General features: G+C 42.8%; 1 protein-coding gene across 1 annotated transcript in view; it reads right to left on the bottom strand.

Annotated features, from left to right (window-relative positions):
- Positions 1-23799, bottom strand: part of HPCAL1 (hippocalcin like 1) — a 64598-nt gene that overhangs the window by 28734 nt on the left and 12065 nt on the right. The window contains exon 2 of the mRNA XM_040060054.2: positions 20151-20197. The gene's annotated coding sequence lies outside the window, so the exon portion shown is untranslated. The remainder of the gene's footprint in view (positions 1-20150; positions 20198-23799) is intronic.

Here is a 23799-nt window from a genome sequence, read left to right as displayed (position 1 = left end):
TCATTTCCTGAAGGCGACTTGAATTTACACCTACTTAACTAACTACCACACTGTGCAAGGAGCAGTGTGCTTATTGTTAGGAAGCATCACAGAAACACCACAGTCAGCTACAATTTCCTTGCTCTGCAGGGGCAGCATATTCCCTTTCTCACTGCCTGAGGCTCTGCCTCACCTCTTTGCCAACGGGGTAGATTTGAAACTGCAGTTACACCAGCCTCCTGCTCCCCTCCCACACAAGACCACCCAGAACAAGGCAGCTCCCTCTCGCGTCACCACAGGGGTGGACAGACACCCCACAGAGCAGCACCAGAAGGTTGAAACATGCTGCCAGCCCCCTCAAGGAACGCTGGCACAGAACCCTCAGTCCAAACATTGCCAAGTTCCCAAAGGAAAAGCATTCAAGTGTCAAGAACTCTCCTTCCCAGCCTCCAAGGAATCCTACAGATTCCTCCAGCAGCGCAGCTGACTGTGTTTATTGCTGCATCCTTCACTTTATAGGTCAACATATACCAGAGAGCCAGCAATTGTCAGCTAATCAGATTTCTGTGCAGACTGACAAATGGCTCCCAATAAGAACATAAAACTCCAGTAAAATCAAGAGTCTCTCTAATCAACTCACTTGATGCAATGCAGTAAGCCTGCAGAAAGCTCACACACTTTGCTAACACATTGGATTGCACTTTGTGGCAGGCTCTCAGGGGGCTGGCAACAGTGGGGGGACCCCAGCCCAGGCCAGCTGCTGAAAGGAACGTGCTCCTCTTTGTTCTTAGTGCTCCACTCAATGCTATGCTATTTTGAAATTAATTCATGGTAATTCCTTGACGTACAATTCCTGTGCCTGCCAGATGCCTGAGCTTAAAACTGGAGTGTGAACACACACTCACAAAGGAGGTTCTTGCTCCGCCACTGGATTATCCCAGCCTGGAAACTTCTTATAGGTGAGTCCTTTCTTACCTCCCCAGGCAGACTTGGAAAAAAACATGACCTGACATTGCCAGTGGGTTGCGAGAATCATCTTTCCCACCAAGGCCAAGCACCTTGCCTTGTTACCAACCCTGCAGCTCTGCTGCTTTCTGTCCCTCCAACCTCCTGATCCTACACACTTGACCCCACAAAGCGCACTCATCACTGAGAAGAGCTTCAGAAAGGCAATGCCATCACTGACATATGCATGGCACTCCTCCTCGTCCCACAGCAAGGCTCATGGTGACAGCAGGGCGCTGCATGCCCCAGGAGCCAAAGGGATGAACCCAGGGAGCCAGGAGAGGAGGAGATGATGTGCAGAGAGGCACGTGGAAAATCACCACCTCCTCCTCCACAATGGCCCTCGGCTGCTCTTAGAAGATGATGAGGATTTCCAGCTAAAACACCGGCACTCTCAGAGGTCTGGCACCCGAGCTGCTTGAGCAGGTAAAAGGGATGGTGAATCTGTCAAGGTACCTGATTAGGTGTGAAAGAAAAGCCCTGTGCACACAATGCTCTTACTGAAGCTATAAATAGTCCCCTTTGCACCAAAGTTGTGCATACTGTATTGACACTTCTGACTTAATAGGATTTCCTAGGTAGCCTGAACCAGCTCGGGCTGCTGCAGGGCATGCTGAGCCATTTTCACAACACATGCATACTGCTGTACTGGGGGGAGCACAGGGGATAATCCCGTGTTTTCAGTGTCCTGATCACACTAAGGCAGGAAAAGACTGAAAAACTCCTAGAGGGTTGTAATGAGTTTGCATGCACAGCATAACAGGAAGAAAACTTCCAGGATGGAAGCTTTTCGATGCAACAAGCTTACCTCCCAGCTACATATCAGAACTTACTACAAATGCAATTTTTTTCTTCTTTATATTCATCCTTTTTGCAGTGGTAAAGAAAAGTAAGAAACTAGATTCTAATAAAAGATATAATTTTATATCAAATAATGTAAAATATTATTTTCCTATTCAAATATATCATGACATTTCAGTCCCTGTAAGTAAATTAAACCAGTTCTCCCACTAATGGCTCATTATTGTCTTCAAATATCTAAGACAAGAATTTAGACATCTCTTATACTGCTTTATTCCTTCTAAAGAAATCCCACCCTGTTTGAGTTACAGTCTGTTAACCTGACAGGCTGACCTGAGAACGGTTAACCAAATAATCTTTTACTGTGACATTTCCACTACATCACCTTTGCCTTTGTGGTGCTCAACAGCCTGCCAGTGGTGCTGGGAATCATGTCCAAGTTTTGCCCTGACCCTTTGAGCAGGTACCAGATTTATCCCCTACCCTCGGTCCTGAGGATGAGCCACACCGCTGAGCCTGTGCCTGCTTTCCCAGGTACAGCCCAGTATTGCTTCACCTGCCTGCCTCCTTTCTTCCATCACTGATAAAGCACTCCAAAACCCGTCTGCTCCTGCGCAGTGGAGAAAGCTAATGCTGACCCTTTCATGCCCAAAGGGTACAAGTACCAAGGGCCTGACTGTAAGTACCTGACTGCAAGTACCTGACTGCAAAGCCAGCTACCCCACTTTGCACCGTAGTTGCAAGGGTTGGGCACCAGGCCTGGCTGAAAATGTCACCCCAGCATCTTGGGGCCTGAGTTCCAGACCAGGAGGCAGCAAGACTTTTTGTTGTACAGATGAAGAATAAAAAGATGTTTTCCGGTACCTCATGTCATTCCCATCATCACTGCCTCACAGACGACTTACCTCAGCAAGGAATGATGTAGGACAGTTGCCTATTGCATATTCCCTGCTAGCCCCAGCTTGCTTCAGCTGCTCCATCACCACAAGCAACACAGAAACCACGCAGGGCAATTGTACACATCCATCCACGTGCTAAGTACTGCACAGTGCTGACCCAACCTGCTCAAGACGAGCTCTCAGTCGTGCCTGTCGCCCTGGGCATGCTGTGTCTCCAGGGCTTAGGGATGCAAACTCTCTGTGCAGCACTTCTGTGTTTTTCTGGAATGACATTTGGCTATCTGGAGCACTGGGAATTTGTAACACAAGAAGAAGAAATAATAAAGCTGACCTCAAGCTGGTTCAATACACTCATTCTGAAACTAAAGTAGCTAGAACATAGTGCATCATTTTTTCCTACCACGGTCTTAGCTGTTATGGAAAATGCGGCAATGAAGAAAAGAGCTGGCTTGTGAGCTAACATTACCTGTCTACATCTCTTCTGCTCCTTCAGTATGCTCTGTATGCCGCAGCACTGATACATACAGTGCTTGCACGGCTATCTAAGAACCCCAGGCAGAAGTGATTGCAAGAGATACATGTAGTTCAAAATTTCATTAAAGAAATGGCTATAATACAATCACAAGCCACTCAATGCACTGGAGGCTGAATGTTGCTAAGGAAAATTATGAACGTCCTCCTGCAAATATCCTTATCTACCCACAACAGAGAAAGAGCCAATAGTGTAGCAGCATCTATATTCTGCACAAGGACTAGACCAGAATAAGGTGATCATTAAATAGCTTAAAACAAAGAAGACAGCAAAATGTTTCGAGCCTCAACAAACCAAACGAAACAGGGCTATGAGGCTGTACCAGCTATGTCTTGCACTAAGGCACCTCTTAAGAAACCTTTTGTAGGAGATGGAAGGACAATCAGCTACCCAAGAGCTTCTGCACTGGTTGGATGATGGAAAGGTGGTTCCTTTTGCAAAACCCATTTTCTTCACTCTGCACAGTGGATAATTCAGCTCAAGGATAAAGGAAAAAAAACCAAAATAAAACAAAACAAAAAAACCCACCAAAAACAAACAAACAAACAAACAAAAAACAACCATGAAAAGCAGAGAAGAAGGTAGGGAAAATGCCTGAATGCTAAAATAGGCAAATTACTGAGCTAGAAAATCTAGATTAAATCAAGCATTCCTGCAAATGTGTAATAGAGAAACAAATGGCTCCCATCTGGAAGCTCAGCAAATTAACTTGGATCCTGGTTAAGACAACAGGACCAGAGTCTGCTTCCAGAAATGTAGATTTCCAGTGTGCATTTGCAATCCAATAACAGGCTAAAAATATAAGACAACTCGGAGTGGAAATCTGATTTTGTGTCTACCCTCTTAATGGGAAATAAAACAATAATTCTTTAGACACAGCAATCTGGAGTCATTTTTCCTGCTCGGAGAGATGATGCAAGATATCTTTGCACCAGGAAATTCTTTCAGCTGCTTCTGATTGCAAGGCCATAGCTCACGTGCTGGAGGCCTGACTCCTCTCCATCACATTTCGTTTCCCCATCTCCTTTTCCATTCTGTGTCCCCTGGCTGCTCCACGGTACTGTCCTCAGCTCTCTGTTTATTTAAACCACTTCACATGATTCTTCCTACTATATACTAGGAGTATTCTGGCTCCTTTTTCCCCCCAGAGGTTTATCTCTGGCCTTCCAGTAAGAGAAGAGCTCTTGGTCTCAGTGTGCAGATGGAGAACTCAACCACAGGCACGAACCAGGCTCAGGACTAAATTTAGCCCAGAAGAGGATAGTCTTGCTGTCGGTAGACCAGGAAGGCGATTTGGAGCAGGAACCTATTTTAGATGCTCTCTGGTGGTGTCTGCCTCCCTCTAGGCTATAGAGAGAGTCTGGGGAGACCAGCCTTAGACTCTGAGCATCATCCCTGAGGACCTTTTGATGCTACAAAAGGAAGGAAACACTATTACAAGGTAGTATCATCCATATGGTTTAAGAGCTGACACTGGAAGTTTTAGAGTGTTCCACCAGCAGAAGGCATTCATGGAAAAAATGGATGTTTTCTCTGTGTATGAGATAACATACTTCTTTGATCATAGCAGGCACAGCCAGGAGTTTTAAAGTACAGAAAAAAACACCTCTAGAGACAGGATAATCAGGAAAATCAGTTAATTCACACATTTGGTTTTAATAAAGAGGTGGAGGGGATTGGTAAATGTGGACCAAAAAGCACATAATATCCAAACTTAGGAGAGCAAAGAACATCAATAGCAGCAGTCAGATAGGGTGTTAGATAACTAGCCAGAATTCACAGATGATGAGTAAGAAACAAGAGCATGGATTAACATACTGATACCAAGAGAAAGGGTAAGAGAAAGGTTTTCTCTCTGTAAGAGAAAACTCAGGTAGCAGAATAAGAAAGGCCAAAGGACTGCAGTGGTATGGGGTCAACACTGCTTGGAAGAAGGAGGGTCCACATCACAGGTTATTCTACACGCTACAGAGTTTGCATGGCAGTGCAGCGCAGATTGCAAGGTTCCCAGCAAGACAGAAGTGCCAACAGGGCTTATCTTGCTGTGGGAATGCAACTTCTCAAAATACTCAACTGAAGAACCCACTATTAACGTAAAGAGCTGACCACAGATATTCCTGGTAGCAGAAAACAACAACTGTAATCCTCCAGCTGCTGAACTAGAAAAGGACAGTTCTAATTTAGACGCTGCAAGTAGCTGAAAGTCCTCAATGAAAGCAACTCTGGAGGCAATTGTAATAATGGAGAGGTGATTTAGGGAAACACAAAAATTCATCTTTTCAATTTCCCATGAGCTTTGAGGAATCTAAGGAACTCGGCATGGAAGTCAACTGGACAGAAGTGCTGAAGAACACACTTGAAAGAAGCTTAGAGTATTTGTATGGCAAAGATGGAAAAAAAAAGTTGGTACTGAGCAACCCCAAACAAAGTAGGGGAGATATCTAGGGAATGAGTCCCAATCCAAATGGAGAAAAGAAAAATCACCAAAAAGGGACTTTTAGGGCTAAGCAGAGTGTATGTAAGGAATGGAAAAGAAGGGCTGCTCATCAAAATCAGCTGTGTCAGAGGTCAGGAAACAAACGGGGAAAGAGAAATTGCCAAAGTCAAGTTGAATAAGGTTGTGCAAATAAAAATAAAGAACAAAGATCAAAATGTTCTTCAGTGATACATTTTTTTTTTTTTTTTTTAAGTACAGAAAGTAGAAACTAGTAGCACTTGGCTGATGTATCTTAAAACAAAAGCACAAGAAGGGAGAGGAGCTTCAGTTGTTACTGCATCAGATGGGAAACAGCAGATGGAAAAAAATAAACTCACAGCAGTGACAAAAAACCCCTTCGAAATATTAAACAGCCCATGATCAAGTTGAAAGTGGAAGTGTTTCTAGTCAGGGTGGAGGTGAACAGCCCATCCCCAGGTCAAGCATCCAAGAGGGGAGCAATTTCTTTGGGCTGGAGTCTACTCCCTGCAACAACACGAGACTGGGCTTTGCAATCAACACAGCCTCATGAAATCTGCTATTTTGAAACACACTGACCACAACCAGCTCACAGAGAAACCTAAACAAGAGGATGATGAGAGTGTGATGACGTGTGATGATGAATGTGTAGAAAAATATCTTAAAATAAGGTTAAATGGGATCAATTGCCGCTTGTAGCCTCCTCCCACAGCAGCCAGAGGCAAGGGTGCTCTTGATGCTCCCCTTGCATCCCTTTTCTGACTTCAGCACAGGTCTCCCACACTTGGAAGTTGAGAAGAAGGGAGACTGCTTATTTATAAGCACTGATCATTTGAGTCATTTCTGAAGAGGCACCAAGGCTGCCACACCAAAACAATAATAATCTGTTGCTGGGTTGGAGTAGTCTGTCTCACCTTTACCTACTAAAATTTAATAGCAAAAGTATTAAGATCAAAACCAAGCTTTGCTCTGAATAACCTTAATATAGCATGCATATCTTCCTTGAGCTCACTCCCAACCTTCAACATACTGAGCAAATGCAAACTACATAATTTATAAGCGTTTCAGGACTGTTTCTTCCACTGTGTGGAATTAAAGAAAGGTGATTCATGCACCTGAGAAAGCTGGGGTTGTAAAAGTGGGCAGTAGGAGCCAGTGTCAAAATTTTCTCATTCTCTAATGAAAGTGTTACTGTCAGAGCACAGAGTTGCCTTTAAGGGAAAAGAAAATATTTCCAAGTGCAGACAAAATGTGCTACAGCTTCATCAAGTCATGGTCAACCATGCACACAGCAAATGGCTTTGTGCCTAATGTTTATTGAGAGCTAAACGCAAAACCTCTGCAACAACAAAACTGGCATCACAGAAGCCAGAGAAGAAAACCTATTATTGTCCAGAATTATTATTACATTGTATTATTAACCAAAACAACTTAAGGAAAAGGTTAAGTAAGAAACTGTGAGTAACTGCATGACTTATGCTCAGCTCCACTGTTGCTCATCAGCTTCAAGCTGGCCCAAGGGGCCATACAACCAAATGTATCACTGCTACTCAGAGTAATGAGGAACAGCTTAACCTCTAACCTCAGGTCACATTTGAGGCCATCCCTTTAAACAGCAAGACAATTAAAACCAGAACTAGCACATAGGCAGGTGCACAGCATCAACAGGCGTTGGAGGGTTCCTCTGAGTCAGTTGTTTCCGTGCAGCAAATACACAGTGTTAAGACTTGTAGGTGTAAAAATGTTAAAACCTACAAGTTTGTAGAACACATGAAGAACCAAACTGGAATCTTTTCTGTGGTCTTGCCTCTTCTCTCATGAACTATTGGATTTTACAGTGTTTAGTCACTAAATTCAGCTGCAGATTCAGCTCCTTAACTAAGCATGAAAAGTTCTCCCTCTACACTATGTAGCCAAAAGTAGAGACCCTCTGAGAAGAAAACAAGAATATAAGCAGGTGTTCCCATTACAAGGACTGCTCCAGACAATGAGATGACCAATGAATATTTTCACATGCTCTGCACCTACTCCACTAACATAGAGCAAAACACTTGTGAGCTCTCAACAAAATCTTTCAAGTATCATTATTCACCTGGATTAAGCATGCACTTGCACTTAAGTGCACAAATAAATCCACTCAACCCCAAATTAATTTAAGCATATACCTGAAATGAAATACAAGACTGTATGTTCTGGCTCAGGCCAGACTTAAATCCTCTCATTATGCACTTTTCAATGCAAGACAGAAGCACAATGCTGAAGCAAAGGAGGAGACTGAAAGAGAGGCAGGCCACATATCACAATTTATTTTATGGTCTTATCTTTAAATCAGACTTGCGGCGAAAGAACAGCAGGGAAGAGGCTCAAAAATTGTTTCAAAGACACTACTGCACTGGCTGTCTGGTAGTAGATTAATCATTTAGTTGTCAACCTTGCAATAACTATAATTGTTTTGGAAGACATTCATATTACAAAACTGTAGGCACATACAGTAACAGTGAGTCAAGTTGAATCTAACCCTTCTTCATTTTACATTTGCTTTAGACATGTTTTCTCCAGTACAGAAAGAACCAACTTCAAGGAAAAAAACCCCATCATGTAGATTAGAGTTTATTGATTACCCAGACACTAATTACGGCCCAGCGCTTTGAGATCTCTCCAAGGGGAAAGGAAGAGATGGTATTTACAGAAACTGCTTCTAATGAGAAAACCTTAAGGCAAGGAAGGTGAACCTGAGAGCACTGAGTACCAATTTTATAGAATATAAGCAACTGTTTGCTTCTGTAATTGGATTTGTCTTTCTAACTACAGCCCCTATTCTCTACCTTCCTCCAGAAACACCCACTGCTAGGCAAGGATGGCCAAAGCTGGATTACATCACTGTAACTATGGGGAAAACATGTTATGATTTGCTTAAGATCACTTTATTCAGGGAAAGCCTTAAGTTTATCAGTTTTTAAAAAGTGCAATAAAATCAGTGTCACAGAGGGACTATCCCTTTTCCCTCACTGATTTGAACACCACAGTATTGAACAGAGCTCTATGATGAAGGACTGTTTTATCTCCAAAACAAAACCCAGTGTCCCAAGCAGCTAAATTCACTTCCGAGAGGGCACCAAGGCCAAGGCCAAGAAAAAGAGCTACTTCTTCCAAGTCTTCTCCTGCCAAGATAATTTTGTTGAAGGTAATGATGAAGTCTCCTTTGCTGGCTACAGACCTAAGGCAGCAGGAGCTTCACCTGTTCTTCTGCAGACAGAAGACCCTCCCTCCTGCAAAGCTAATCCCTGTTAAACTCCTGTGTTACAGCTATATGCTGAAGCTCCAGCCCCTGGGCTGAGCAAGGAGCCCGACCACGCGCCTGTCGCACCTCCTCTAACAGCCCTCGGCTCTGCAGGTTTGCCTGCATCAGATGTGACGGACCTGCAGTTCCTCCATCGCCAAAGGAAGGGAGCTAAAAAAACCCCAAGTGAGCATAAAGCAACTACACTTCAAAAAGTACTCTGAACTGAGCTACGGCTGAGCTTGCATGCAAAGAGATTTGCGTTTCATGGACAAGCAGCGATGACAGGAGAGGAATTAAGTAAACAAACATTTGCAAAATACAACTTTCAAAAACAATTTGTCAGAAAATGACAACTTTGGTGAAGTGTATGAATAGGATGGAATGGACATTCTCAAAACATCATATTTTTATTTAGAGAAGACAACCAAGGGAAAAAAAAAAAATACATTTTGCAGATGGTCTGTCTCTGAGTGGCCCCGATAAAAGCTGCTGTGCCCTGACTCTGGGCCACCCACATTCCATCTCCAACTGAACAGCCTTCAGAAGCACTAGCAGTAATTAAGAAGAGGGAACCATAGTGATTAGCCAGATATCTATTAAAAAAATGCATGCTGCACTGATACAGATTTATTTTTTCTTTCACTTCTTTTTGGTGGACTAACATGGTACACTCCTTATAAAGACATTTTTCAAGTCCTTTGCAGTTATTCCTCCAATGTTGACTCACTGAATCCCAGATGGGACCCTTGGCATCACTCGTCCCAGCAGGTCTCCAGTACAGCACCAAAGACTTTATGTGCAGTCACCATGCAGATGCTGCTCTTTCGAACTGCCACACAAGTGCCTGAAGCATGGTTCTTGGGAATTCACTGCGATCTCACAAAAAGCATTGAGAAAAGCACTGATCTAGTCCAATACCTTTTCATTCAAATAATTTCTCCACGAATTCTGGCACCCAGCCACCACCCACTTGGCCTATACCACCTGTTTTCAAAAGATATGCAACCCTGACCTAAAAGCATCCAAAGGATGAGAATCCCTCAAAGCCAGAAACAATTTTCTACAAACAGCAATGTTCTTCTACTATTAAGCAAGGAAAGGATGCACAGTTTTTGCTGTGGTAGAGGTAGGATAGGGGAATTTGATCATTTGGTGTCATCTCCCTATTTGTACAGTATATAACTCAGTGCTCACTTGTGCAGCTCACTGAAAGATTAGTTGGCTCGTTCAGACAGGCAAGGGTAGACTCCTAAGGCGTTTAAGTGATTTGGGGCAGGATGATCATCTCTCTCCTCCCTGCCCACAATTAACTGTTCCATGGCCCCTGACTTGTGCTAGGCCTGAGCAAGCTGGGGAAGTGAGAAGAATGGAGGAGCTGAGCTCCTTCCACCATGACCAGGAGCATCTCCTCTCCCTCAGCCTTCAGTGGTTTAAAGGAAGCTGTCACAAAGGGAACCAATCCTACTGATGATCCAGGATCTGGTGTATTCAACCTAAAGCTCAGTGTTTCAAACAGCAGGGAAATTAAACAACAAAGCTTTGCAGTAAGCTAATAAATCGTTGTGCATCTATGCTGAGATGGTTGTAAGGAGCATGACAAACTTGAAGCAGCCTGCAAATTTCTAAAATTAAACAGTTCTTGGCGTTACAGAGGTCAGCCATCTGTTCAAATATTCATGTTTTAGTTAATATAACTCTTCTTCCACTCTTCTCTCCTGACTCAAGCCTACTCCCTGGGAAGAAGACAGTATGACTCCCTAGGAAGAGGAGAATATCGCTGAAGTCACCACAACTAGACAGCCATCCTCTTCCATGAAGAACTGCCCACAGAAAGCACATTTGTGGTTAGGACAGACTGTGGAGGCAAACAAGAAAATTGGTGGAAAGAATAATGTATTATCCAGGTCTCCCAGGAGCACCAAAGCTCACAGAGAGCCAAGTTTTCTGGTGATGTCTGCAGGAGAATTTGTCAGGTTCTGGAAGCTGCACTCAACATCCCTGGCCTGTCAGGAGACCTCTGGACCTCTGGCCCACCCTCCATCCCATTCTTCCTAACCTCTGCTCAGTCTTGCAGGGCTTCAAGAAACATCAGAGAGCACTTCAACATTCAGCTTTAAACTGCCATCTTATGACAGGGAGAAAGTGAAATATGACTGCTCTCAACAGATTTCACATACATTTGTAGTGGAAGTGCTTGCTTTATAAAAAATTGGAATTATCTGGAGTTATTCAGTAAGCAAGGCCAGCCCCAGGCTGAAGCTGGGTTTACAGGCTCCAAGTTGTGTATAGTGTGAAGAGATACAATGTAAATTCTGCTGCTAGACATCCTTTCACAGTCTGGGTTATTCTGTCCTCTCCTCTGCTCCTGATAATACAAGGAGGAACAAATATCCCATGAACTCTGATAAAGGTGAAGAATGAGGGGGACAGGAGGACAGAAGCCAAACAAGCACTTTCAGGAAGAAACCAAACTTGGGCAGGGAAGAAGTTAAAAAGATGTGCAAGTGGTTGACTGAGAATAGGCTGGCCTTCTGCAACCATCAACCTTCTTAAAATGTGTCTTCAAGGAAACTGGCCAATGCATTTTAGATACAGGTAGCCACTGTCCGTCAGGACATCTGCATGAAGAAAAGGCAAAACGTGCATCTTTAAACATTTGGCTTTAGGCTGGGAATGATGTCCTCAAAGGAGACAAAGCAACATATTGCTTTATTGTGTGTAATTTTAAACCAGCAGGAGTTGGAAGAGGTTTTGATAAAGACATTTGGATAAAATTCTGTATAACAGAGACATTGTGTAGAACTACCTACTGGGTTAAACACTAAGCTGAATTTAGATGGAGAAAAGTGTCCCCATACTCACTTCTAAACCCGTCTTGGAACAGGTGTGAATCCCTGGTATTGCACGTGGATTAATTCAGGGGAATAACCGTGAATGAATTACTCGAAATATTGCCATTCATTATTTTTCTAACACCTCCAGTTTAAAGCCTAGTGAACGCTTCACAGCTTGACCTTTGGGATGAATGTAAAAGCAGTACTACAGCACCAAAACAAAATATTTTCCTGCTTTTTTTAAAGTCAATGGGACCTGTATTATTTGAAGAATGGTAGCCTCAGGGAATCTGTTTCACTGCAAAGCCATTTAGGCAGCTGTCATTAGTTTAAAAGTCCATTTTTGTTTAATGACTGCTGTTTCACATACTCCCAATGCCATGCATCATAACTGTCATCCCTAAACCTTAGATTTATGAAAGCATACAGCAGCAGCATTATACTCAGGGGTCCGCTGATATTCCTATTATTAAACCACTTCTTATAAGTTTTGACTTGTGTTTAGGCGTAACAAATCCTGTGTTCTGTGTGGGTGCTGTCATGGAGGTGGATGCCGCTCCATTCCCCCAGGATGCCTGGCTGTCCAGGCAGAGACATCTTCAGCCCCAGCTGGGGCATCTTGCAGAGCTTGGGAGAAGGATGCTTGAGATACAATGAGAAATAAAATAAAACTCTTTCATTCATTTAGATATTCTTTCTCATCATGGGAAGGATTCAGAAGGGGTGCAAAGCACAATAATGCCCACTCTCCTACTAAGTCACACTTTATCCAGGGTGCAGAGAAAACATGGCTGGAGGGGAACACTACCACAAAGTTGTTAAACATCTGGAAACAACTGAAGAACCAGATAACCTGCAAAACCAAACCCTTTTTCCTAGAGTCCCAGGTTATGATCTTTAAAACACTGATTCAGGAGGACACTCTGAAGTAACTTCCCAGGTACCATACAAAATACATTATTTAGTACCTGCCTGCTGTGAAATTCCTTTCGCATTTGCTATCTTCTATCAGACTTCCACTCAGCTGCCACTTTGGAGGTAAATTCACCTCCCACTATTTTTATAGTGGAAACAGGGACCACTTAATCCTCTCACCTCACTCTGTGACTGAGGAGCTGAGTCTATGAACTCTACTTGGTCAAACGTAAATAACCAATCAAAACAAAAGAAAAAAGCTATTTTCTTCAGTATCAAAACACTTAGAAAACACATGAAAATTCAGGGAAGGTATTCCTGGTATATTCTGAAACCAGTGAGCACAGATGTTACATTCTCAAGTTTATCTTTTCAGGTACTTGTATTAACATACTTCTTTATTGGGCTCCTTGTTGCAGTGTTAAAATTATTTCATTATCATGCAGAAAGAAGGTATTTTTACCTAGGGGAAAAAAAAAAAAAAAAGGACTTAAAAACAAGCTGCCTCAGTGACTCTAATATAAATTATCAGAACTAGATAATTAACTATGCCAACAAATAGGCGGTAATGGTAAATAACAAGCAATGAGACATGATATACACTCATAAGGATATATGACTTAATACTGATGTGCCACAAAATAATTTCTTGATGGTAAATACCTAAAATGAAATTTCCTCCCCAAATTACAAAAAGTTACATTTTTCCTAAATTATTTTCTCCTGTGGCATTTCATTGAATAAAATGACAAATTATATTCCCTTTGAAATTCAATGAAGGTCAAATACAATTTCTTTGATGGAATGAAAAATTCTGTAGTTTAATTCACTTCATTTTTACTGTAATAGATTTACTATACTCAATTTACTGATGAATTCAATATTGAGGCAATGAATTCTTAGGCTTTAGGGCATAAGATAACCAGCCAGCAAGCACCTAGCAAAAGAAATCTCTCCCACCACTCCTGCACAAAAGCAGGAACACATCTACAGCTGGGATCTACAGCCCAGCCTTCTTCCAGCTCTCCAATCCTGTCTGCACTCAAACAAAGTAGTTCAGTTGGAAAAAGCCCCAGAGTGATCATCTAGTCCATCTGCAGATGCCAATGCTTCTTTCTAGACAACAACAAAATCTAGACAAAGGACAGATAGTCATGTCTGCTTTTCCTGGGAGATCATGTCAGCTCTCGGGAAAGGAACAGCTGGGATTATGACTGCTAAGAGACCAGATTTTATAGTAGCCCAAAGGTGATATTTATAAATACCAAATGCATGGGGAGGAGGAAACAAAACTGCCCGGCTTAGCTGAGATCTTTGTTCACACAAAAAAGTTTGCACCCCACCAAGTCCACTGATCTTCTGGTGGAACTTCACTAGAACACCATGCAGGAGGAGGGAAATGTCTGGACACGACAGCAGATGTACATGCAACACTTGGTGGTGTTGGGGAAACTCAGCCCTCCCAAAAAAAGTCCCAATCAAAGACTGCCAAACAAAACCATTAACAAAGCAATGTGCATAACTATGTCAAAATGATCCATATAGTTTGTTATGGCAAAATTGGTACTCTATGTTCCTCTTCCCTAAATGATGTAATGGAGACCAGACTACCAGCTGATTTCCACACCTACAGCAACAGCTCGTGGTCAGCAGGGAGCGGGACTGTGCGAGAACCTGGCTGTGGACCTGCACCGGCAAACCCACAGCATCCTCTACCCCATTCACTGGACGTGCTGTGCTGCCCGCACCCAACTGTGGAGCATCCAGCCACTACCACGGGGGTTCTTCCTATTTAAGGTGGTAGTCACGCAGTTATTGAATCTTATTCTGCATTCCTGGTAATTAAGGATAAGGCTGTAAAAACCCCATATTAAATGCCTCCTTCATTTCAAATGAAGGCTTGATGGGGACGGACACGCTCCTTCTGTCTCTCTTTATGTTCATACTCACACAACTGCAGACCACACTCAAGACAATCATGCCTGCTTCCTGCTGCCTTTGGGTGCCATAAGCCAGTTACAGCCATTAAGCTGCTCAGCAGCCAGGCTGTCCCAGGATTCAGAGCCCAGAAGGGTGCCCACATTCAGCCTCTCTCTCCATCACCTCTCCTCCCTAATACTGATCAAGGCCAGAAAGATTCCTAGAAACTCCCACTCAGGAGACAGAGCTGCATGCCCTTCCTTAGAGCAGATTCCAGTGAATCCTGGAGGTGGGAAATCTAGGAGTGGCAATGTTCATTCCACTGAGTTCCCCAGAAAGAGAGCTGCACCCAAGCTGCTTACAGGAAATACTCCCTGGGCTACTGTTATTCTGCTACGCAATTCCTAGATCACCAAAGCAACGTGGTGAAGCCGTTTTTGCACTCACCATCTTGGCAAACCATGCTGACTTTTAGTGGTAACTCCACTCAGACCCATTGCAAAGGAACTTATTTTGATCACCTTCATATCTGTCCCAGCTGAGGAAAATTACACTTAATCTCATTGCATTCCCTTTTCAAGAAAGGCCATGATTTTGTCCTTCCCCTCTGGAAACACAGTGGTTGGCAGTCTATCCAACCTGCAGGCATGCAGCTGGACAGACATGCTGTCTGGAGATATTTCTGACTGCATCCCTTAGCCCACCTCAACCATAGGACACCTGTTTATCTTTGCAATACCAGGGTATCGAGCTGCTGCAGGGTAATGAGAAGGAGCTGTGCAAGGTAAGGATCCACTCCAAATTGCCATTTTTTAAAATTTAGACTGCTGGGGCCTGATATAAAAGCCAACAAGGTGGATGGACAGGACTGCTGGTCATGGTAGGTCTCATTTGCTTGAATTAGAAGGGTCCTTAAGGCTTCAGGTGGGTGAAACCCACTTGCACTCCCTTGGTGACTGCCCAGGTAAATCCCCTGAGCATCCCCAAACATTGCTCCCTCTTACACCAAAGCCCCCCACTTACACCAAAGCTTCTCCCAGCAGGTACCAAGTCCGTGATACCATGAGCCAAGGCATCGTCTTATTTTATTCCAAGTCTTGCCAACATGATGGAGGTCACAGGAAAATTAAAAATGTAACAACTCACTGTAAAGGAGAGGGGGGGAAAAAAGTGTCAAGTTCATGACAAATCTTTGCAGCTCTTGCCATGGACAGGATTTGTACAGACATGTTGATTTTTTATAAAAATAGTAAATCGTATTACACACATGCTGCAAGACCAAAGATTCACAACGATACCTTAATACAGCTTAAATAAAAATAGTACTACCTGAGTCAATCTGAGCATGATAATGCTTTGTAATCCCACACTCTTAGGGGATGAACAGTTGTATAGCAGTGAATCAACACGAGACACTTGCCTTAGCAGCCACTCCTTTTTCATGCTATATAGCAACATCTCTACAAAATGAAGAAGGCAGCTGCTGTTTGGGGGAGCACAGTGCACAGTGGGGAAAACAGGGCAATTTTACAGCCCCACTATCTTCCAGCTTGGAAATCTTGGCTAAGAGTTTTAAAAGGAAAGCCTGCTTTAGTTTTTTCCCATCGCAGTAAAGAATTAAGAAAAAAGTTTGAATTTTAGAAGTCTTTGAAAAGAGAGCAATCCCAAAGCCTGTGAGCACTCACGCAGAAGATTCGTTCATAAAAACAAACACAGCCAAACAGCAGTGTTGCACAGTCATTCTGGGTTTTTTTCTTAACATCCTTGAATGAGCAAACAGAGTATATGGAAAGCAAATGTGCAGTAAAGCACAGAAAAGTCTCAACAAAGGAGACATCAGTAAAACCTATTTATAATAAGAATGTGAAAGCCAAAGACTCGAATAGCAATTTTTAAAGGTGGTTAAGGAAAAAATTGGAAGCTTTGATTAAAGACAAGTTAAACCATAATGAATTATTTTCAATTACTTTGTTACATAAGCTACCCACAAAAGGTACTTCATTTGCTATTGTACTCCCCATTTGTTCTTTTTTAAGACTCATTTTCCACTTAATTGCACTTCCATCTCCCCTCCCTGTACCCACGGTATAGTTTTATGTATGGCAGATATGTGGCTCTCACAGCTCCCTCCAGACAGCAGGGAAAGGCAACAGGAAAAGCTAACAAGAAGGTCTCCCTTTCCCCAAGAGGACTTGAGTTTTAGCTCTGAAACAAAGCCGATTTTCAAGGCTGTAGAGCAGATGATGCCCAGGGGAAAGAGAAAACAGCCTCAAATTCCCACTTATCTCTCCTGCTCCCTTCTCCTTCTCTGCCCTGGTGCTCAGCCTGGCACTGCTGTTGGGTTTTTTCCTCCTGCAGAGCCTGAATGTTCACAGGAAGGGTGATCCCATGGGACCCTGGATATGGGGACACAGATGGGCTATAGAGAAGGCAGGGAAATGCTGACAAGGGCAGTAGAGGCAGGGCCAAGCTTAAAGGCGCCAGGATTCAAGGATGAGGAGACCTTAGTGAGGGGGATGTTCTAGCGATGGACAGAGCCGGGTCATGGGGAGATGCCCATGGCCTTGCTCTGCGCACAGAACACACAGCGTATTTCCAACAAATTTTCCAACACCAATGGTAAGAACTCCCTGATTTCCATGTCTTGCCACAGGTGATCCTGAGATATGTTCAGAAGCTCAGCCCTCCAGTACTTCTTGCAACCTCCCATTCAAGGGGACCGCCCTTCCCACAAACACAAAGGCTGCAAAGGCTTCAACTCATCTTTCAGTTTAAAAATAGAATGTTTCCCAAAGCCAGTTTGGTAGGACAGATCTGTCAGTCTGGCTGCAAAACGTTTCACTTTCATGTTGCATCAAGCACCAGCTCTGGTCCAGAGAAGTGAGGAGCTCTGGTCCAGACTCAGAGCCCCATGTCCATGCAAGCAACAGGCAGTTTCTGAAATGATGTTCCCACCATCTCATGTCCCATCCTCTGCCTTCCCTGGCCTTGGGTCACAGCACTTATGAGCTCCTCCAGATCAGCAAGGAGTTTACAGCAATGCCACCACCACGGCCCCTCTGCATTGCATCCGAGACACACCATTGCAGCCCTCCTGACACATCTCAGCTCCAACCTCCCAGCAAGTCCCTCCAGCAGCACCCTGAAACATGCCAAGGCATGGGGCCCCTGACCCAGCTGTCCATCTAGGTGTCCTGCACAGGGTGGCATTGACGGGTGCATCTCCCATCATGTGTCTGCCTCCCTGGTCCTCCCTGCCCAGAGCTGCTTATGTGCTTACAGGCAGAAACACAGGTAAGCAGCTTGCTGCATCACACCCTGTGGTATCCCAGCAGGAGAGCACCCAAATGCCAATTCCTCCCTTCCGTGGCCAGCACCCTCACTTCCAGATGTGCTTAGCTGGGGTAAAATTCAAGCTACGTTCAGGCGTGTTCATACACATTTTAGTTTCATACTTTCTGAAGCCATCCATGTGCCACTGGCCACACATTACATTTGGGAAAATGCCCATCAGGCTCAGAACTGGTCTGCCTTCAAGTCTGTCTCTTACTACACATTAAACATGAACTGATGCAGCCAGACCACTGTAAGACTTCATACAGGAGCTGTGGAGTTCTGGACATGTACCTTCTTCTAGTATGGATCATATAAATTCCCAAACTGAAATAATGGATACACCTGAACTTGAAAAAGTGAGGAATACAGACCATTAAAGCATCAAAAAATGTGATGCATGAACACCCAACAACTCTAATCTGTGTTAGCAAAAGTGCATCAGGAGCCCAAGCTCAGCTGAAAGACCACAGGAGCTTTTCAAAGCAATACCCAAAGAGACTACCCAGGAGAAAGACATATTAACAGTCTGGAGTATCAACAAGTGGTTTTTTACTCATAGTCTGTTCAGGTGTTACCTGAAACAAGAAAATCCAATTTTAAGTAAAATTTAAAGAGACAGTTTAAAATCACCTGGATTTTACACACATGGTACTACTGTCATCCATCTCATACTCCTCTCTGTCCTCAGAAGGAGAGATTTGTTTCCTTTTTCAACCTCTCAAGAAAGATCCACTGAATATTCAGGTCCCAATACAGAAATTAGCAATACAAACCATGCAGGTTTACAATACAGATCCCATCCTAGCTGCAGGGCTGGGGAAGAGGAGAGGTCTATAAGCTATGGCTTACAAGACCATTTTAGAGAAAAGCATGTGGTATTGATGATTTGGTCTTGTAAAACTCAAGTTTTAGGAACATAAACCTCAATACAAAAAATAAGGATAAGACAGCTTACTAAGTAAGGGATGATTTCATTGATGAAAGATATAGGTGATAATATATACATTTAAGGTATGTTAAGTAAATCCCTTATAAATACATACCATTTTCTAGCACAATGAACACATATTTAGCTTGACAGACACACCAAACTCCATCATACTCCCCTGCCCTGAGAAATTACCAGTGCAGATGGCTACATTTCACCTGTATGGACACTTCAGATCAACCTGGGACCATATGTATTAAAGGCACCTGACCTATGGGAAATACACAGATTTGGAAGACAGAGAAGTCCATTAGAGGTTTGGGGCTTTCTGCCATAGTTCATTAGTCAGTCTGAACACACAAGAGCTCTAATAGCTCGTATCCTGTGCACTAGGGAAATGCAACGAAAGAACGAACTTCCTGAGGAATTAATGGGTAATTATATAATTTGGTTAATCTCATGGGAAAGAAATCTAGAATTGAAAAAGGAAACAGAGTATGTATTCCTCTAGAAACAACAAAAACAAACAGCAAAGGGTGTTACAGAGCAGAGTCTCAGCTGGCACCACTGGAGAGACCAGCTCCAGCAGAGGAAAAAAAACTGCACTGGTTGACATCAGCATTAAGAGGTGGGTTTGCACCTGCAATGGTAGTTCCTAGCAATCCCATCCTCCTTGCAGCTCTTGACTGATTTAATGTTTCACTAAGTTACAAATAAGAACCTAATGAAGTGCATACAAATGAAATACATGGAAGCCTTGGGTGCAGGGAGAACAAAATCAGTCACATGTAGCAGAGATTAGCATGGGTTATGCAGCTCATTTAACTGTCTGAAGTTGCATTCCTTTATATTAACATCCTGGACAGAACAGAAGGGAAAAATATCCTAAGGTTGCTTTCTAACAGAAAGCACCACCCCAGTGCGATGTGTAAGCTTTTAGTAAAAAATACAACGTAATTTGTACAGATTTTCCCTAAAGTCAAGTATTTTCTAAAATGTAACAATTCACTTCTCCAATCTGAGGAAATTATTTTTAGTGAAAAAGTTATTAAGTGCAAAGATGAACATTTTTACAACAAACTCCTGCTCAAAGATTAGCCCTGCCAGCTTTAAAATTAAAGCACACCATTAACTCAGCAAATGCAAACTTCTGCACCCAATGCAGAACAAAAAACAAAGCTGGTATTTTCTATTTCTCATTTAGTTTTACTATTACTAAATTAAAGAGTGCATTGAAAGAAGCAGGCTCTGCAAAGTACTCACCACCTATTTTGGAATCTCTTCAGAGAAAGTCCACAGGGCTCGATTACCTGGAAGAAAAGACACAAACCGAACATACTTTACACTACAGCTTTTCTCTAAGTGACAATCTTCACACTCCTGGCCTCTCGGTAAAAGCTACCACTCCCAGTTCAAAAAAAAACCCCAGAAATAGTCTAAACATGCAAAAACCCTGCTCCAGTTCTTACCCTACAATGGGAAACAGCTTTGTTGTGTGTTTGCATTTTATTATTTGTCCTGAAATAAGAAACAATTCCATGTTGAAAAATGCACAGATTTGTCTTGAATTCAGACAGAATATTCTTCTGATGTTCAATAATCTGCTGAAATCACACTTCTTACTTTAATTTTTTTTTGTAAAATGTCATCTTTCAAATAAGTAAGTATCAAGTTCAGATTCAGAAGGTTTGCTTGGCTCATAGCAAAGAATATTACTATACACTTTACTAATGTAAAAACTAGAACAAAATAAACAAAAAATATGAGAGCCAGTTCCAAGTTTACTGCAGCCAGCAAGCATTGTTCTGAAAGGTTAGAAGTAATCTTTCTTTCACTGAACATGTTTCTCAAGGAAAAAGAATATAATAATTTGCATCCCATCAGCATGTGTCAGCTCTGTATGCTGAGGGTTTATCAGCCTTTAAGGAGTCACAGATAAGAGCACCAGGAGCAAGGTTCACCTTCTCCCGTGATTCCTAATCTCTCAAAATCTGTGGATTAGAAAATCGAAAGCAAGTGACTTGCTCTGATTCCCTCTCTCACAGAGCTGACCATGATTTTCCTCCACCACCAAGGCCAAGCTCAGCTGGGAAGAATTCATCTTCTCCAACCCAATCCACCAACTTCTTTTCTACCAGATCCCTGTCTTACTCAGTAACCCTATAGCTTCTGCAAACAAAATCCCACTGTTTAGCTACCAGGTGCCTCCAGCCCACACCTAACACACACACGTGGTCTGCCCAATGCCAAACCCCAGCCACAGACATCCCAGACAAAGCCTCCCAACAAGTCTCCTTCAATACTTCACCATCCCTAAGCAGGAGTTCCTGTTTTTCATGATACCACTCACATTCATTTCCACTGGCCCTAACCCCTACAGACACAGAGTTGCGTATTTCTCCTTACAGCAAGCTGCTGCTGACTGCTGACACTGTTAACTCCTCATGCCAATCCTACACCATCTCTCCAGGCCAAATATCCTTATTCCTTCCTATCTTTCCTCTTGAGTCCTCTTATTCACATCCTCGCCAACCTTTTTCATTTTTTTTAAATCTTCCATCAGGTGCAGTGCCCCATGCAGGCTTTAGTACTCCAGCAATGCCAAAGCACCAGGAGATCCCAACCCTGGACACGAAGTCCATCCCTCTGTTTATGGAAGCACGTGTCTGCTGCTGCTGCTGGGGCAGGATGACGCTGGAAAAGCAATGTATGACCCACCATGACCCCACAACACTTTTCAGTGCAGGCCCTCCAACCACCCCTGAGTATTCTGCACAGCCAAGCCGCTCACCAGAGATAAGTGCGAGCCCACACTAAAGCCTTTTGGTGAGGATGATGGACCCTCCGAGGTTGTCTTCCGGTTCTGCCCAAAGCTACTTGAAAATCAAATAACTTTCTCCCCCAAGTACTTGTAACATCCCCGACTTTGGTGCTACTTGTTGAGACTGAACCAGCATTCTATCAAACACATCAATAACAACGCCCATGCCATGGGTCCACTTTTGGAAATCCTCACTCAACACTACTTCTAAGCTTGACCACACACAGAAGCTGAGTCTGGATCATGGTCAGCACACCTACCTGGCACCACCCATAAGTTTCAACAAAATTTCTTTTCCTTAGCTTTTTTTTCTGTGAATATCAAAACATTGCCAAAAACTTAACTAGGATTGGAGTAAATCATATCATCTGCTCTTCTTCTATCTACAGGACCTGTTAGCCTGCTCCAGAGAGTAATTAGGATGTCTGAAATTATTTGTTCCAAACTAGCCCATACTGACTGTTACTCATAAGCACCCAGAAGATGACTAGGTGGGAAATAATTTATCAACTTCCAGAAAAACACTGTAATAAAAGTCAGAGTGACTGCACTGCAATTCTATCTCTTCCTTTTGAAAAATTTAGCAGTATACATTTTGCTTTTTGATTGTTATGGCAACCTCACAAACTCTCCACAGGTTTTCAGAAATAAACACCAAGAAGCAATTGAAAAGAAGTCAAGTAGGCAGCTGAAGTGCAGCTCCTTGTACAAATCACAAGAACAAAACAAGTGTGACAGAAGTGAGGTCAGGGTATCCTGCCCTGACATGGGGTCACCAGTCATCCCCTGATCACTGGTGAGTGATACTGGTTGCATGGCTTGTACCGAAGACCAACCTTCCCACATACATCTTCCCATTATCTGGGGAGCAGTTATAAACAAACTTCTCTAAGGTTCAAAGAGCCTGGAAGGCAAAACAAAGAGAGAAAACTCCTTAAGTGCGTGCCCCCTAAATTACTGTGTTCTTATTTTAGCCTGGTAGCTTCCCTCATCAGGACAGGCTTTAATTACACCAGTCTTCTGCTCCCAGGAAGTAAAGTCCAATAAATTTTCTGTTACCATGAAATTTTCTGTCACTCTTGAGATCCCTGGGCAGCCACTCATAAACGTTGCAACCTGGCAGCAACAAAAACACTTAAGCAAATCATTTTAGATTCAACATATTTTTATTATAAAAACTTAGTATCCTTATCTTACAGAGTGATGGATGTTATTTCTTCAAGCTGCAAAACAAACAAACCCCAATGGAAAAACAAGATAAGGACTGAACTTGGTCAATGGCAAAATAGGAAACACAACTCACAAACTCTTTTAATTTCTCTTTTGTGTTGCTACTACAAAACTGTCACACTTTCCCCATTCAACAAGCCAAATAGTGCAATATTATTTGGCCATATCTATATGTTCAAAGTAAATGGAAATTCACAGTTCAAATGCTGGATTTTGGCATCCCAAAAGACTTTCAGGGATGTCTGAAATCATATATAGGTTTGTTCCAACCTGCAGGAGTACAGGGTAACTGGATAGCACACATTAATTTCTGTTTACAGTCCATGCAGTATTCAAATTCACTGACAACTAAAAGCATGCTATAAATGAATTAGCAGAAGAAACTCATGGCAGAAATTCAATTACAAAGCAGAATTAAAGGAAGAGATGTCAGAAACTTTTGGAGGCTGGGCAGGAAGAGGTGAGTGCATCAGTCTACTATTTTCAGAGCCGCTAGCAAAAAGCTTAAGAAGAAGACTGCTCCAAATATAATAATCACATGTAAATGTTCTCCTTAGAAAAAGAGCTTAATTGAAAGACCTGAGAAACCAAGGTGACAAATTATTTTTTCAGAACACGTTTTGATCTGACAGGGGTAAAACTCCTTCTGAGGGGTCAGATATCACCCACCCCTGCCTGACCCACAGGCATTGCAGCTCTGCCACATCCTGCAGAATCCTTGGACAGGCTTTGGTTTGCACCAAAGACACTGCAGACACCTTTACTTCTGCCTTGTTTTTCAAAGTGACTTTATCCCCATTCCTTTACTTTGAGTCATAGGTATTACATTGTAAGCAGATTTCTTTCTACTCGATGGAGAAG

Source organism: Hirundo rustica, chromosome 3, assembly GCF_015227805.2.
Source record: "Hirundo rustica isolate bHirRus1 chromosome 3, bHirRus1.pri.v3, whole genome shotgun sequence".
NCBI lineage: Eukaryota > Metazoa > Chordata > Aves > Passeriformes > Hirundinidae > Hirundo > Hirundo rustica.
This window is presented reverse-complemented; position numbering and strand designations above follow the sequence as displayed.